Source organism: Rhyacophila brunnea, unplaced genomic scaffold, assembly GCF_057557595.1.
Source record: "Rhyacophila brunnea isolate RB1 unplaced genomic scaffold, BYU_Rbru_1.0 scaffold_20, whole genome shotgun sequence".
Lineage (NCBI taxonomy): Eukaryota > Metazoa > Arthropoda > Insecta > Trichoptera > Rhyacophilidae > Rhyacophila > Rhyacophila brunnea.
This window is the reverse complement of record NW_028232860.1, coordinates 32,310,817-32,325,442: the sequence shown is the minus strand read 5'-3', so window position 1 is coordinate 32,325,442 and position 14,626 is coordinate 32,310,817.

Below are 14,626 nucleotides of genomic sequence, written 5' to 3'. Positions count from 1 at the left end.
TTTAGATATTTTATAGATAAACGAGTATTTTTGACTGTTATTTATTATGGCTTGGTTTCGCAGGGTTTAATTGAATTTTAAAAACTAACCAACACCGTCTGTAAATAAATAATCGTAGTATTATTTCAATGAAACCAAATACGTATGACTCACAAAGTTAAGTGTGCACTATTTGTGACTGATCAGCCTACAGCCTACCTCCACCCTTCGCCAGTGATAGCAGGTGATATTATTTAGAAGTATATTTTGGATCCATTTCTGGCTCGCAGTCCACACAGTAAGCATTTCTGGATTAGAGAAATGAAATGAAAACGTAACAAGAATAATATTATATATAACTAAACTTCTGCCGCCACCCGCGCTCTCTTGACGCAGCGGTGAGTGTTGGGCATAACCAGCAGCGACTATTTCCGATTCTGCAGATTATTTTGTCGCGCGGGCCGGTCACCCTAAACAGGTTTCGTCATTTTAATATATTTACCTGATTGATAAGTTTAGCATACGTATCACTATAGTATAGTTAGATGTAGTAAAGGTAGCAAACGAACCACAGTAAATCACGTAAAAACCAATTAAAAATGAGCTATAGTCGTGTACATAATTCGTATGATACAACTAAGGTGTGTATATTAAATATATAAGTATAGTTAGACAATAATGTTCAAGGATGCCTTAATATAGCTGATGATGCCTACAATATAATATGATAACTGATAAACTGATACAGTACGTATCACCTGTTTATATGAACAGTCAAATTGATAACACATTCTGAATTCAAACATAATAGATAACGCCAAAATACCGAGATAACTGAAGTTAGTAGCAGATAGGGAATCTGCAGATAACAAACTATTGTAAAATAATAAAATAATTATTTTTAGAAAACTACATACATATTATTGAGTGAAATCAAAGATTAGAAAAACGTGGTCGGTAACTACCATATTTTCCGCAAAAACAATTTTATTTGTTTAAAAAAAAACTTAAATGCCTCACAAACAATATGTATGTCCTTGAAAATCATAATAATAAACAGTGTCATTATTCAAACCGCATATATTATAATAAAATACTAATATAACAATATATTTAACATGTTGACTGTTGAGTCGGTTATATGGATGCGAGTCAAACTGAAATACAGTGCAGCGAGATTTCACTTAGAATTATTTAGAAAAATCACAGTACACCTAAAAGCTTAGAAAAATTCTTTTATGAATCACCAATCTAATGGATTTAAGTAGATATCAATCTATAAATAAGAATACATCGGGAGCATCAGTCGTTGGATCTCACAAAGTGCAGAACAAAACTTTTGGCAATTACAATTTTTTTATTGAAAGGGCAAAAAAAGGATATAGAACTCTACTGGCTTGAGTGCAAGTTTAGGTAATTATGAAGATAGGCTCACTTGGTGTACTTTCTTTTACATTTTTCTTTATATGTTTCACATTATGTTGCAAATATCTTGAACGTATAATTGAGTCGCTTAGAATCATAACTCACATATTGCAATTTTGTCGTTTTTTAGTTAAATATGCCAAGTGATTCTAAATGAATTAATCTATATACCGAAGAATAGTTGAGTATTAAAAGTCAATTTAAACCATGTGAAAATCGTTGACAAAGTTCATTGTTGGTGTAATATGTCGTATATTTCAAAGAATAGAGTTTTGTCACCAACGCCTTCCTAACCAATCGGGGAGCTCTATTTCTCATAGTATGCTGTATGTCTGCAACGTTAGGAGTATTAGGTATATATATATTTAAAAAAAAAAGTTATTCGACTCTCTCACTCATTAATATTCTAGGGAGTTCAATACTGTTCTTCTAATTACAAAAAATAGTGCTTTGTTGGTTTTTAGCGATTATCTCAAAACTTGATTTTTGGAATATGTGAGTTATGATTCTAAGCGACTCAATTAGTAATGTTAAATTATGTAACTAAATGAATTTGATTTATTATTTGTAAAAGCCAAGTGTGTTAAGTAAGTTCTTTATTGTTTTAGTTTTTATTCTGAAGGCCCACTATAGAAATTCCTCACGTCGTCAATTCTATTCCAGAAATGTTAATTCCTATGTTAGATACTAAGTAAATTCTTAAATAATTAATTATTCAAATACTATTGCCCGGCGTTATGTTTTCAATATGCAAAGTTTAGTGTACTTACAAAAAACCGGTTTCCGGTTGTAGTGTACGTACAGTCGTGAGTAACGCATGCTAGTTATTTATGCAATATCGATTTTATCGGTTAGTTTTAACTTTCAAATATTTATTTTATTTACACGCTGATAACTTCGTCAAAACGAAAAGGTAATGTTGCGTTGCATGAGCGGAAGCTAATGATATATATTTTTTAGATAATATAAAAATGACAGGATTCACATATGGTTTCCCAGTGTGATCACTATCGCCAAAATGGTGGACGCTAAATGTATCTGGTAAAGGCGTAGTTACTCTCTTATTAGCACAATTTGCCAGGTAGGTATATAATGAGAACGGAGCATTATTTTTACAAAGTACACGTCAATTTAATTAAGCTCACTTAATTGGTTATAAATTTGTACATTCAAATGCAATTTTCATAAGTAGGATACAAGAGACATGTGAAAGGACGCAATGGAAGAAAGTAAGCTGAAGAAGAAACTACATAATTATTATATTATGTTATTTTTTTAATAAAACATGTTTGTCAGTCAACACATAATATAAGACGTAAGAATGGTAGAATATTAATAACTATTAAAAAGATTAGCCATATAATATTTACTCATAGAGCAATATAATACATATTTATTTTATTTTGTCTATGAATACCAGTTCTACCAACCGAATTAAGTTAATTGTCATTACTATTCTCACAAACTGACCATCAGATTACAAGCTGCATTTAGTTTAACAGTTCATCCGAAAATTAGGCTTACAAATGAATAATTTAAAATGTTTAGAAACAAATTTAATATTAACAGCAAACATATTACAAACCATAATTGCTCGAAACTCCACAGATTAATAATCAACTATTCCTTTCCTACATTACATGGCTTTTTTTACGCTCACATTACAAAATTAAAAATAATTATCAAGTTATAAAAGTAAATTTCGGTAGGTAATCATAATTGACAAAGCTCAATAGAAATAAAACACGTCTCGTAAATCAGAATTCAAAATGTCGTAAATAATAAAATGATAGTCACATTTTAAAAATTAAATTAGCATGAATTACCATGTAAACATTGTAAATGTTAAATCTCTTGAAAAGAAGAAACTATGTACTATACCTATCGTCAACTACAATTAATAACGAGAGACACAAGTATAAATTTATTTTTAAATGTATCAATGTAGTGCCCAGTATTATAAAAGTGTATACAGTGTAGGTATATGTTTATGAATTAGGCACACCTGTGCTAATTATGATCGCCCATATTTTGGTCCAGTTTAAAATTACGTAAAGGTCGGCTGCAACGACAGGCACACAAAAGTGTATTGCATCACGGAACTGTTGGCTAATTCTGATCTGACACGGACTCAGAAATAGACATGTCATTCGCTCGCGGACCCACTTTGACCATTGGCTAGCCTAGTATCTGACCAGAGAGATGGAAAGTGGGTAACCAGTCAGTGGTGGGCAGTAGGAACGTAGATTCAATCAATACACAGGTGGTGGATATTTTTTAATTATTGAAATAGAGAAATGCAAATATCTGTTATATCGACTATAGATAATAAATAATGTAAACGGGTTGTCTGAATATAAATGTAAACTATCAACGTACCAAATCATTGTTAATATGGACTTAATACTACAAATATAATAAAATTAATAGCGATTACAAATGGAAAAATTCTAAAAAAAGTTAAATTAGAAGGCCGCTATGAACACTAAATTATTATTATATAATATTATAATATTAATTCTAAATGCACTGTCCCACTGCGGTGTAGTGGCTATCGCCTCATTTTACATAACTCATAGTTTCAAATCCCTCAGCTAGGTGAAATTCACAATCGTCTGGAAAGAAAATAATTATACTCTCTCGTATATTATCAATAATAATCTCATATAAGATAAAAACCGAGAACTGCGTGTATGTTTATTAAAAATCTAGGATTTTACGATATTTTAAATTACTTATAATTGACCTGAAGAACTGAAATGCAATTTACGGAAAAATGTAGCGGTTTTACGTACTTATATATTTTTTAATTCAACGAGTAATTCACAAGATTTGAAAATGTAATATTTTTTATTGAACAAACATAATTTTAATAACACCCAAAAATACATGAATAGGTACAAGATGGCTCAATTGGTAAAACATATTGGCTGGAATCTGATGGATGTGGGTTAGAGTCCTGCCCGGCGCCGTATTGCAGAGTTGTTTCTAGTAGGCATGTTTCCCTTGTCACAAAGACTTATTTCATCAGATTTTATATATATTAAACAGAATATAAGGAATATGTTTGTAGACTTCAGAAATACGTGGCAGTGTGTTAAAAATTAGTGAAATTTAGGTAAATTATCTAAATATGAAGTTTTGTTTATAATATTGGTTATGTTATATATAAATATATAATACATAACTCTGTGGTCTATAGTAAATTCTGATGTTTTCATTGGAATAGTTAATACCTTTAATTACCCCATGTAAACAAAAAAAGACACTGCGGCAAAGATAAATATTATGAAACTGACAGTTAAAAATTGTAATTGTGAAAAGAATATTTGAATTATTGACCAAATGAAAAAATTGATGGTCATAAAACTTAGGGAAACGGTATACCTATTTCGAATATATACAATGACCGAAACCCACATTATTGGGCATTATCCGTTAAGGGAAAGAATGCAGATTTACACCCTAGATAACTTACAAAGAAATCAAACTCAGCAACCCCTTTCAAAAGCGCCACTGCTGAAAATGATTGCTCGAACTGTTCGGGAAATGTGAAAAACCGACAAGGAAAGCTTTAGGAAAATTACAACCGCAATGTTGACGCATTGTCGTTAGTATTTTTGACACGAGAATCGCTCAAATGTCAAGTGTGTTCAAATGTCATTAAATTTATGACATGTCATGTTAACACAAATAGTATAATATCTAGATACCTAGGTAGTCAGTACTGCATTCATTTTATATCTATAATGTATTAAGGCGATACTTTCTAAGTTATCTAGGGAGTAAATCTGTATTCTTTCCCTGAACGGACAATGCCCAATAATGTGGTTTTCGGTCATTGTATATGTTTGAAATAGGTATAGTGTTTCCCTAAGTTTTATGACTGTATCAACTTTTTCGTTTGGTCATTTCAAATATTGTTGTCACAATAATTAATAACAATTTTTAACGGTTGGTTTTATAAGATTTATCGTTACTGCAGTGTCTTTTTTTGTTTGAAAGTAACGGTGAAACGGCAAATAATTTTCAACTATAGGCGCGACGAAATTTTGGACTCGCTGGCAGTCTGAGAGCGAACGTCGAGGTGTGAATACGTCAATTTGTTTCGTGATGGCGACGGGGGTATTAATTCTTAAATCGTGTAAAGATGACTAAAAACGTTACCCATTTACTTTAAAAAGAAAACATGTCAATGAATATATTATTATTGTTACTAATAGAATAGAACTAATAGAACAAGAGGCATGTTGGATTTATATGACAAATTATATTTCGTTCGGCATGCGTCATTTGCACCCGCGACCCGCAATCCGCGCATCGCCTAGCCACGATCTTTTTAGACCATGCCTCAACTGAGGTATGGCCTTATTAGCTGCCGGTACAGCTAACTAGTGTAACAAATTTGGTGTAGTGAGGGATTTCTTATAACCGATCATATTATGCACGTTTATTCGTTGTATATAATTAAATTTAAAGCGGGTCATATAACATACCCTCCTCTCAACGTCTAAAAACACCCCTTATGATTTAAATATATCCGAATAGTTTCGAGCACTACTCTACTTGGGAGAACATATTGTGGTGTCGTATATGAACATGTAATTTAATTAGTAACTTATTTTTCAGTGCGTAATGCAAATAACGGCAACACTACATTCAAGATGGTAGGTTCTACGCAATATCAAAGATATAAGAATTTGCAGAAGACCAGGGTGGCTGGAGGAACGCTATGAATAATAGTATCGGTCTAATCTGTCTATAAGAAGAGAATCCATAAAGAAGGAGTGAATATTATCTACAGTCAAAATTATCGTGTAATATATTATATTCCCTGATTTATACAATAACAATAGTTCTGGCATATCAGCATAACGTCATATCAGGCGTCTGCAATATGAGATATTGCCTCATTTTGCTAACTTACAAAATTTATATAATTAAGAAATTATTGTCCATACAGCAAAATAAATAATCATATAACGGGACACTACGTCAGCGATACTCAACATGCATGCGGCCCTTTAAGCTTTTATGTGCGGCGCGAAACACATTTATTATCAGGAATTTCGTATATATTGAGATTCGTTTCGACTTTGACGCACAGATAGTGACATCCGAAGAGGATTGTCATTATGGTCCACATCAGATCTGGTATAAGAGTGTTGCTATTGCACACGATTAATTTAAAAAACACGCATAATTATTAAAATCTCAAAAATGTTTTGTAAAAAAGGCCCCATGATGTTTTTCGTCACACCAGTAGTGATGCGGCCCGCGTTACTTTACAAATATACGTATTTGGCCCGAAGAAAAAAAAGGTTGAGTATCATTGCACTACGTTATGTGAATAAAAATCTTGTGACAATTTCCAATTTGTGTCGGCTCATAATAATATGCACATAACAGGCCATATACCGATACAGTAAATTTTGACGCAGGGTTTTGAATGTGTGAGTGTCCTACGAAAATGAACCACGCATTATAGACGTGCAATAGTGTGTGTAATAAACCAATATTAAATGAGTGTCAATGCATAAACCCAGAGCAGTTGTCAGTATTCGACGTATGACGTATTCTTGACACGTGTTTAAATGTATCCCGTATTCTTCCTTACTCGAGATCGGTTGCCTGCTTCTCCTTACCCGTTAGGTATTTCAGTTCCCATTATTTCTGAGTTCAGTGATAATATGTTAGGCTATTGTCCATGCAAATTGTGAATAATTTAATTTTGAGTATATTTTGAAAATTGATTATTCTATCCATTAGGAATATATGGGAGGGTGTACGCAACACGGCTCGACTAGTTCATTAAATTTCGGTAACTGTAACAAAAAATTAAGATGTTGTCATTTATTTCCGCTGTCTTGACAAAGTTGGTAACAAAAAAGTCGCTAACTTACAGCAACAACATAATATTAAAATGATTGATATTATAATAAATTATGATATATTTCATTGGGTTGCCAACTTTCCTGTGTGTGTACAAGCCTTACTCCTTCCTTTAGTTAAGTTTAAGAGTGAAAATGGTACCTAATTTATTATTTTATCCATGATTACATACATAGCCTGAACATCCTGAAGCGGGATCCCGGACCAAGATCTTTGGAAGACCCCTCTACCTATCACTTAGGTTAAAGGCAGTTTGACGTTCTACAGTGGCATTTTCCAAATGTGATTGAGGTCAAATAAAATTCAGAGTATTTTTAGCGATTTTTTTAACACATTGAATTATGGAGTTGTCGACTATCAACAGAACCAAAAATTGCATCGCCCAACCATATATTTTAAAACGCTACTTAATGAGCCCGGGACCCTAGGCTAGAGCCCGCCTTTGTGGGGGCCATGATTACATCAGATAAGACTGAAACAGGGAACTCAGAAATAATCTGTTCTGTGGACTGAAACCAGAAATCGATAAATGTTTTTTAACAGCCGTTAGAACATAGATTGTACAATATTCGCGCGTTTTTTCAAATTCTAAAAATGATGCAGCGTGCATTATTAGAAAATGCAGGAATCGAATCGAGTTAATAGTTGCGCTTTGCCGCAAAATGCAGTCGGTCGGGAATGAACACGAGGTCGAAAAGCGAGGTCGGCCAAGTGACTAGCGCAAACTAGAGAATTACAATACGTCACTACCTATGCACCAAGGTAGTGATCATCAAACTTTTATTTTTGTAAAGCTACTAAAATCTGACAACAAAATCAATGCGGATCCCCGAACGAAAATAGTTTTTAGTGTACGACTATACCACTTTATTTAGCTTTACCTATATGTATTTTTTATTCGTATGCATACGTAATTATAAAGCAAAAATATTAAATTTTCTGTACAAGTCGGTTATGGGGAAACCAGGCGGGAACCGCCCTAATTTTCATAGACGATTTTGGTAAAATTCATGAATTCAATAATGAAAACCTAACCTAACCTCAACTAACCCAACCTAACAAATAATCCAGTATATCGGTTATTTTCAAATGCGTTTGCCGCTAGCTTCCCCATAGCCGACTTGTACCAATTTTTTTATGGACGCAATTATCGTAGATGTAATTATAAAGCAAAAGTAATAAATTTTCAATATAAAATATAATTAATCAGTAAAAAACTGATAAACAATGGATAAATAACAATTAAAAACTTAAAAATACATATTATATAGGTATGTTAATCTAAATATTGAACAAAATTGCTACGATGGCATTTATTTTAGTATCCATAGTACAATATTTTTTGTGTTCATTAGTTTTAAAAACAATCCACAAATTTATACGTAGAATGGGTCATAATTATGAAAAATTACTTGTTCCACGATACCTATATCTGTTCCTAAAATTTACACATTTACGGAGATTAAAAATAAATTCAAAAAGAATACACCAATGCACTGTAAAATGCACAACTACTGTCAATATAGTTACTGCGTTATTTAATTGCACTATTAAAAATGTAATAATTTATAAACAATTAAAGGTGGCCAAGGCCTCTTTGTTTGAGAATCATTGCATTAACGCACACCAATGCAGGTAAATGATTGTATAAATTACTTTTGCGTATTTAGGCATTATTATTAGACGCTGCAACATACTGTCAATTCGCATAGTGATGTAGAAATACAGTGTCTATTATTTGAAGCTAACTAAGCGTAAACGCGGCATTTTGGGATCATATACCACACATAACATGTGCACTAAATATACTGATTTATACACCAGGATATTCGCAATGTATGTAGAGCTAATTTTCTTATTGCATATAAATGCATTGTACGTGTATGTTAATTTAAACGGACACTGGCAGGTGCATTAGAAAAATAAGACAATGAAATTTTAAGTGTCACCTTAATTAATTACACAGTTATTATAAGACTTAAAATGCGACCAGGAGTTCGCTGGATCGATGTGATGATTAAAAGGACAAAAGACTAATGATGGAAAAATATAAAGAGAGACAATAAGGAGAGACATTAATTTATCCTGCAGTAAATCGACAGTGCCTAGCATGCAAATTCGAGCAAATGTCAGTGCGTGTAATCGTTTGTGGTAATCAACTTTTTTTCGACCATGTCCGATCCTAATAAGATTATTTTGGGCCTCCACAGAGTGGAGGCTTGTACAGATTTTCTTTTTACGAGAAATGGATGTCAGCCACTTGCTCAACCTATTAGTCCATACTCTGACTCAAACACAAATTGGAAAATAGTACGTGTATTTGCCAGACACAGGATTCGAACCTGGGACGCCATGGGCCGACGCTTAAGCCACGGGGCCATCGTGAGTAAATATTCGGTGAATCAAAAACGCTAATTAAGAAAAGTTAAGGAGAATTAATATATTACAATAATGCATCGTCTTACATAATAAATGCATTTCAACGCCTAGCTATTATTTCTTCTACTTGGCAAGTGCATATTATTATCTGATATAACATCAAGGTAGTCAAAGAGGAGTCATAAACATTGCTATTATTAGATAAAATAATCTTTGAAAATAGCGAAATAGATTTTCTAGGATGGAAAAATTTTAAATAGCGGCCCGCGGACTAGATAATACCCACGGCGAAGTAGATGTAGCATAAGACACATTGTCGCATTGTTGCATTGTCGATTATAGTACAGAAGATTAACCGTGTTAGTATTAATTTTTTTACTTCATATAGGGAGCGAGAAAATAATTGCTTATATGTGAAAGAATATACTAGAAAGTGTATTGGGTAGTTAATACCTAGTATAGTATAAATTTTCGTGTTGTGAACGTAGCAGTATTCAACAGACCAAGGTTTGGATATGAATATCCACGTGATACGTCTATTAACCGAACAGCAATTACTTGTAGTATCAGTTAGTTTTCGATAATATAATCAATAATAGGTGCCTACCTAATTACATACAATGTGGTAGATATTGACGTCTTTTTTATGCATGATCGATAGAAAAATTAGTTACTTACTTATAATGCAATTTGTAAAAAAAAGAAACAATAGTCGCATGCACCAGTACTAATGGTGAATTGATTGAATTTAATTTGCACGTTGAACTGGGTCGTAAATATTCTCTATAATATAAAGAGATAAGCTGAAACAGCAATGTTTTTATTAGGTCAATAAGTGATTTGTGTCAGATTTAAAGTTCAATTTTCACTTACTTTCTGTATACCCAGAGACTTAAAATTTAATTAGCTTACTAATGTATAACAATGCATTTTATTAAAAATTTTCTGCACACAACATTCTTAAAAACTATTTTTTTGCTAATAATCTAGATCTAACCCGTTCACTAATAGAGGGGACGGACCGTTCAATAATATATGGAATAAACGGTTAAACACGTAAATTGTACATACAACGTTTCACCGTGAGCTTTCTATCTGAAAGAGATGACCGTATACTATACGGTCTACAATTTTATTAGAATCAATATGAACATAAATTCAATTTTCATAGCTGATTTTGGCAAAGTTCATGAATTCAAGAATGAAAACCTAACCTAACCTAACAAATAATCCAGTATATCGGCTATTTTCAAAAATTGTTTGCTGCTGGCTTCCTGTAAACCGACGAGAACCGTGTTTTATTTAGACATGAATTTTATGTCAGTACTATACGACCCAAAGAGGTTGGACGGTCTTTAATATTCGGCCATATAATATTTCCGATACAACATAAGTATGATACGGCGAACTGCAAGTTTCCGGACACGGGAATAAACATGCTGTCCCGATTTGATATTTACCTCGCGTAATAGCCAATTAGAATTTAGCACAGTACCACGTGGTATGTAATATCAACATTTGTCAATACGATGTAATATTTTACTAGCGCCAGTGATATTTTAATTTTGACGGTTTTTATTTATAGTATTCTTGAGCAGTGTTCAAATAATAATGACATCAATGAAGGAAAAAACGAGCTATTATATGAAAGCGTCGTGGATTCAATTTTTCAATTTTAAATTTATTTATTTTTAACATATTGTGGACATTACAAATTATACGTTTAAGACGTTCACAACATTTACAAAGACGTTATACTACGTGATTGACTAATTATTAGTAATGGATGAATTGAATGACGAATACAGGGACAGCATGCTCGATTTAGCTGACTTCTTACGGCGGATATACTATAAGTAGTATAATTTATTATTTCAATTAATACGAAATTCTTAAGACAATGAAACAAATAGTAAAAAAAAACTACGAAGAAAAACATTTATAAATATATAAGTATTATATTATGTTGCCAAAAACAGCATTAAATTCTTAAATTACTGTAATATCGTGAAATAAGTACGGTAACGCAATGTTAACGAAATTCTCAGCACAGGAAGAGAAAGGTTAATATAGCAGTAGAATATTGGTTGTATGATTGAAAATGAATGTAGGTACATACACTATCACTCGCAACGAAATAATAATGTTCCAACATATGAGCGCGTGTACAGAATTGGCGCAGACTTGACAATCAGGCCATAAAAACAGTTAACGAGATCTCGTTAAAAACAAATATACAACTTTAGTGCACAAGCAAATAATAATATTATGCACTTGTGAAACGAAAATAGGTCAAAACCAGCGAATGCCGGCAAAGTACTTGAACGTAAAGATGTTTGTTTGCTTCTAGCTATGATTAAACTGCATAATGTTATTTTAAATTCAAGATTACATTAAATTTACACTTCCATGCGAGATAAATAAAATTGATATAAGTAAGCGATTTATTTATATTTTGTTTTCGAAAAAATGGAATTATTACATCACGATAGTGACGCCAAGATTTTATTTTAAACAAAAATATACTTTTATCATTTCTAAATTATGACACAACATGTTAAGTATATTAAAATAATAATAATAAAGATTATATTTTATACAGTCTTTACAATACATTGTAAATATATTTTTTTTTAATAAATTGTAAGTAGGTACCTACGTAATCTTTAAGGATGTTGTAAATCAATAATCCCGAGTTGATTTTTTGTGGTTAAGGTTTTAAAATGCAAATTATTATGTTCATTCTTACACGAGAAAAAAAGTACGCATAACTTTCTAAAAATTTACATAATTATTATTTTGTACTTAAAATGAATAAATTAATTAATATTTTTATGATATTATCTCAAGCAGCTTATAGCCATATAGCCGAGCAGAAAAAGCGAGTCCAAAGTATTTATTTGATACCCATCTAACCGAAATAGAATTAAAAATACAAATGTTAATGTTTAAATAAAAATATCGTCACAATGTTAAGTGTAAATCTTTACCAATGAGTTTGATAATAATGAGTAATATTTACTGTCCATAATGATCGATTTTAGATACTTGATCCCAATGACATTAACTTGATCCAAACGCAGTTTCAAATCCGTACCGTTGTTACAACCCTGTTAGTGTTCACGGAAATTTACCCCCACAAACATCTGAGCGCAAGGGATAGAATAAACTATAATACGAATTAATTAATTCCACGATTCAGTTATTTCTGATCTTTCCGTTCTATTAATCTATTAAACTTTAATTTTCATCTATATAAAATTGGGTAGGTAGGTAATAGATTTTTGTCCCGTTCGGGTGCGCCTGCTTTGAATATAAGGTAGATATAAAACCAATCATAATATTATGCTAAGTTGGTAGGTATAATAGAAGCGGCTACCTACACCCAGAGACAACGGCACGTGGTATAGCACGATCAATCATCAAATTTGTTTCACACTATTCGTGCGTAAAGCTGATTAATTTCGGTATCACCCTTCAAGGGAATTGATGCTATAGTAAAGATGCTATTGTCTAGCTACATATTATAATAATAAATCTAATTGTACAGTGACTTTTGCCCACCTGACGAATCTCCCAGGTGCGCATTCCTACAGATCACCGGGGTCGTGTTTCGAAATAATCATTGGCAGAGTGTCAATGGTGAAAATGACTGTCGCGGTGCATTAAAATCATCATCATCACAATTATGACTAAATTATTAGTCATAGAAACTGGATGGGGAGCCAAGAGTGCAACGAGGCACGAACGTATTCATTATTATTTTTGTTTGACAAAAAGTGCAACAGTAAAATAATTACAGAAACAGTCGTAAGTGTAACTGTATTGTGTTGCTAAGACGAATAATTTATAATTTATTTTTATCAATGGACCTGAAAATAAATAGATAAATATGGAACTGATGTTCATAGATCATCAGAGATTTTGGGGTAGGGAGTTGAGGAATAATACGTCGGCAATAAAAAGACACTATAGTGTTAATAACACTATTACTACTATAACCTATTGGTATCACAACTACAGGCTCAATCTAAATTGAAGACATTAAAAAACTACACTAAAATTTGCTTATCAGTTGCGCTAGAGGCATAAAATTTTCCTGAAGGAAGGGGGAGGTTATAAAAAAACATTTGAAGGGGAGACACCAGACAAATAGTTTAGGAAACTATGATTTTTAGATTAAGATCCTGATTTAGTAAAAAAAAGTCAACGAAATATTAAGCTAAAAATTATTCGTTCAAATGTTTTACAAAAGTTCTATGAAACTTGATAGCAAAACCAATTGATGAATACTAACATCTAATCATTTTAGTGATGTTAATTTTACTGTCAAACATTATTTAGTATTTATTATCATAATTTAATAATGATCAGGACCAGTTTCGTTCGATTAAATGGGAAATTCTCAACTGATGATACATCTAAGTAGTGAAAAGGTCCAGATGTCGGTATTGGATCTATGACATACCTATTACTGCCAATTAAAAGAGCCTCTACTAAATTGCAATTAGCTATATCTATGACATGAAAAATCAACCACGAGAAAACAAAATACTTGCTGCTAATTACATTATACACTAAGTAAATATCACTAAAATTAAAAATTCATATATTAAAAAAAAGTTTTTCGTTATTTCGATACGAGAAGTTATTTATAGATTAATCAAATGGGCGAATTTGACTTGTCCACTGGCAGGAGATGTAAAGTTTTCAACCGTCATGCATCATCAAACATTGATTAAATCGATTTTTTCGAAATCAACCGAATTCAATTATAAAAGGATCGACAATATGTCGTTTGTTATAACGGTGAGCGTCCGCCGTTACGCCCTGATAGTTACCATGGCAGCGGACATAGGATCGTGGATGGCCTGGACGGCGACTGATGATGGTGTCGGCATTATGCATTCAATTCGGTAGCCGGTGTCAGTAGCGTATGATAAAATTGACA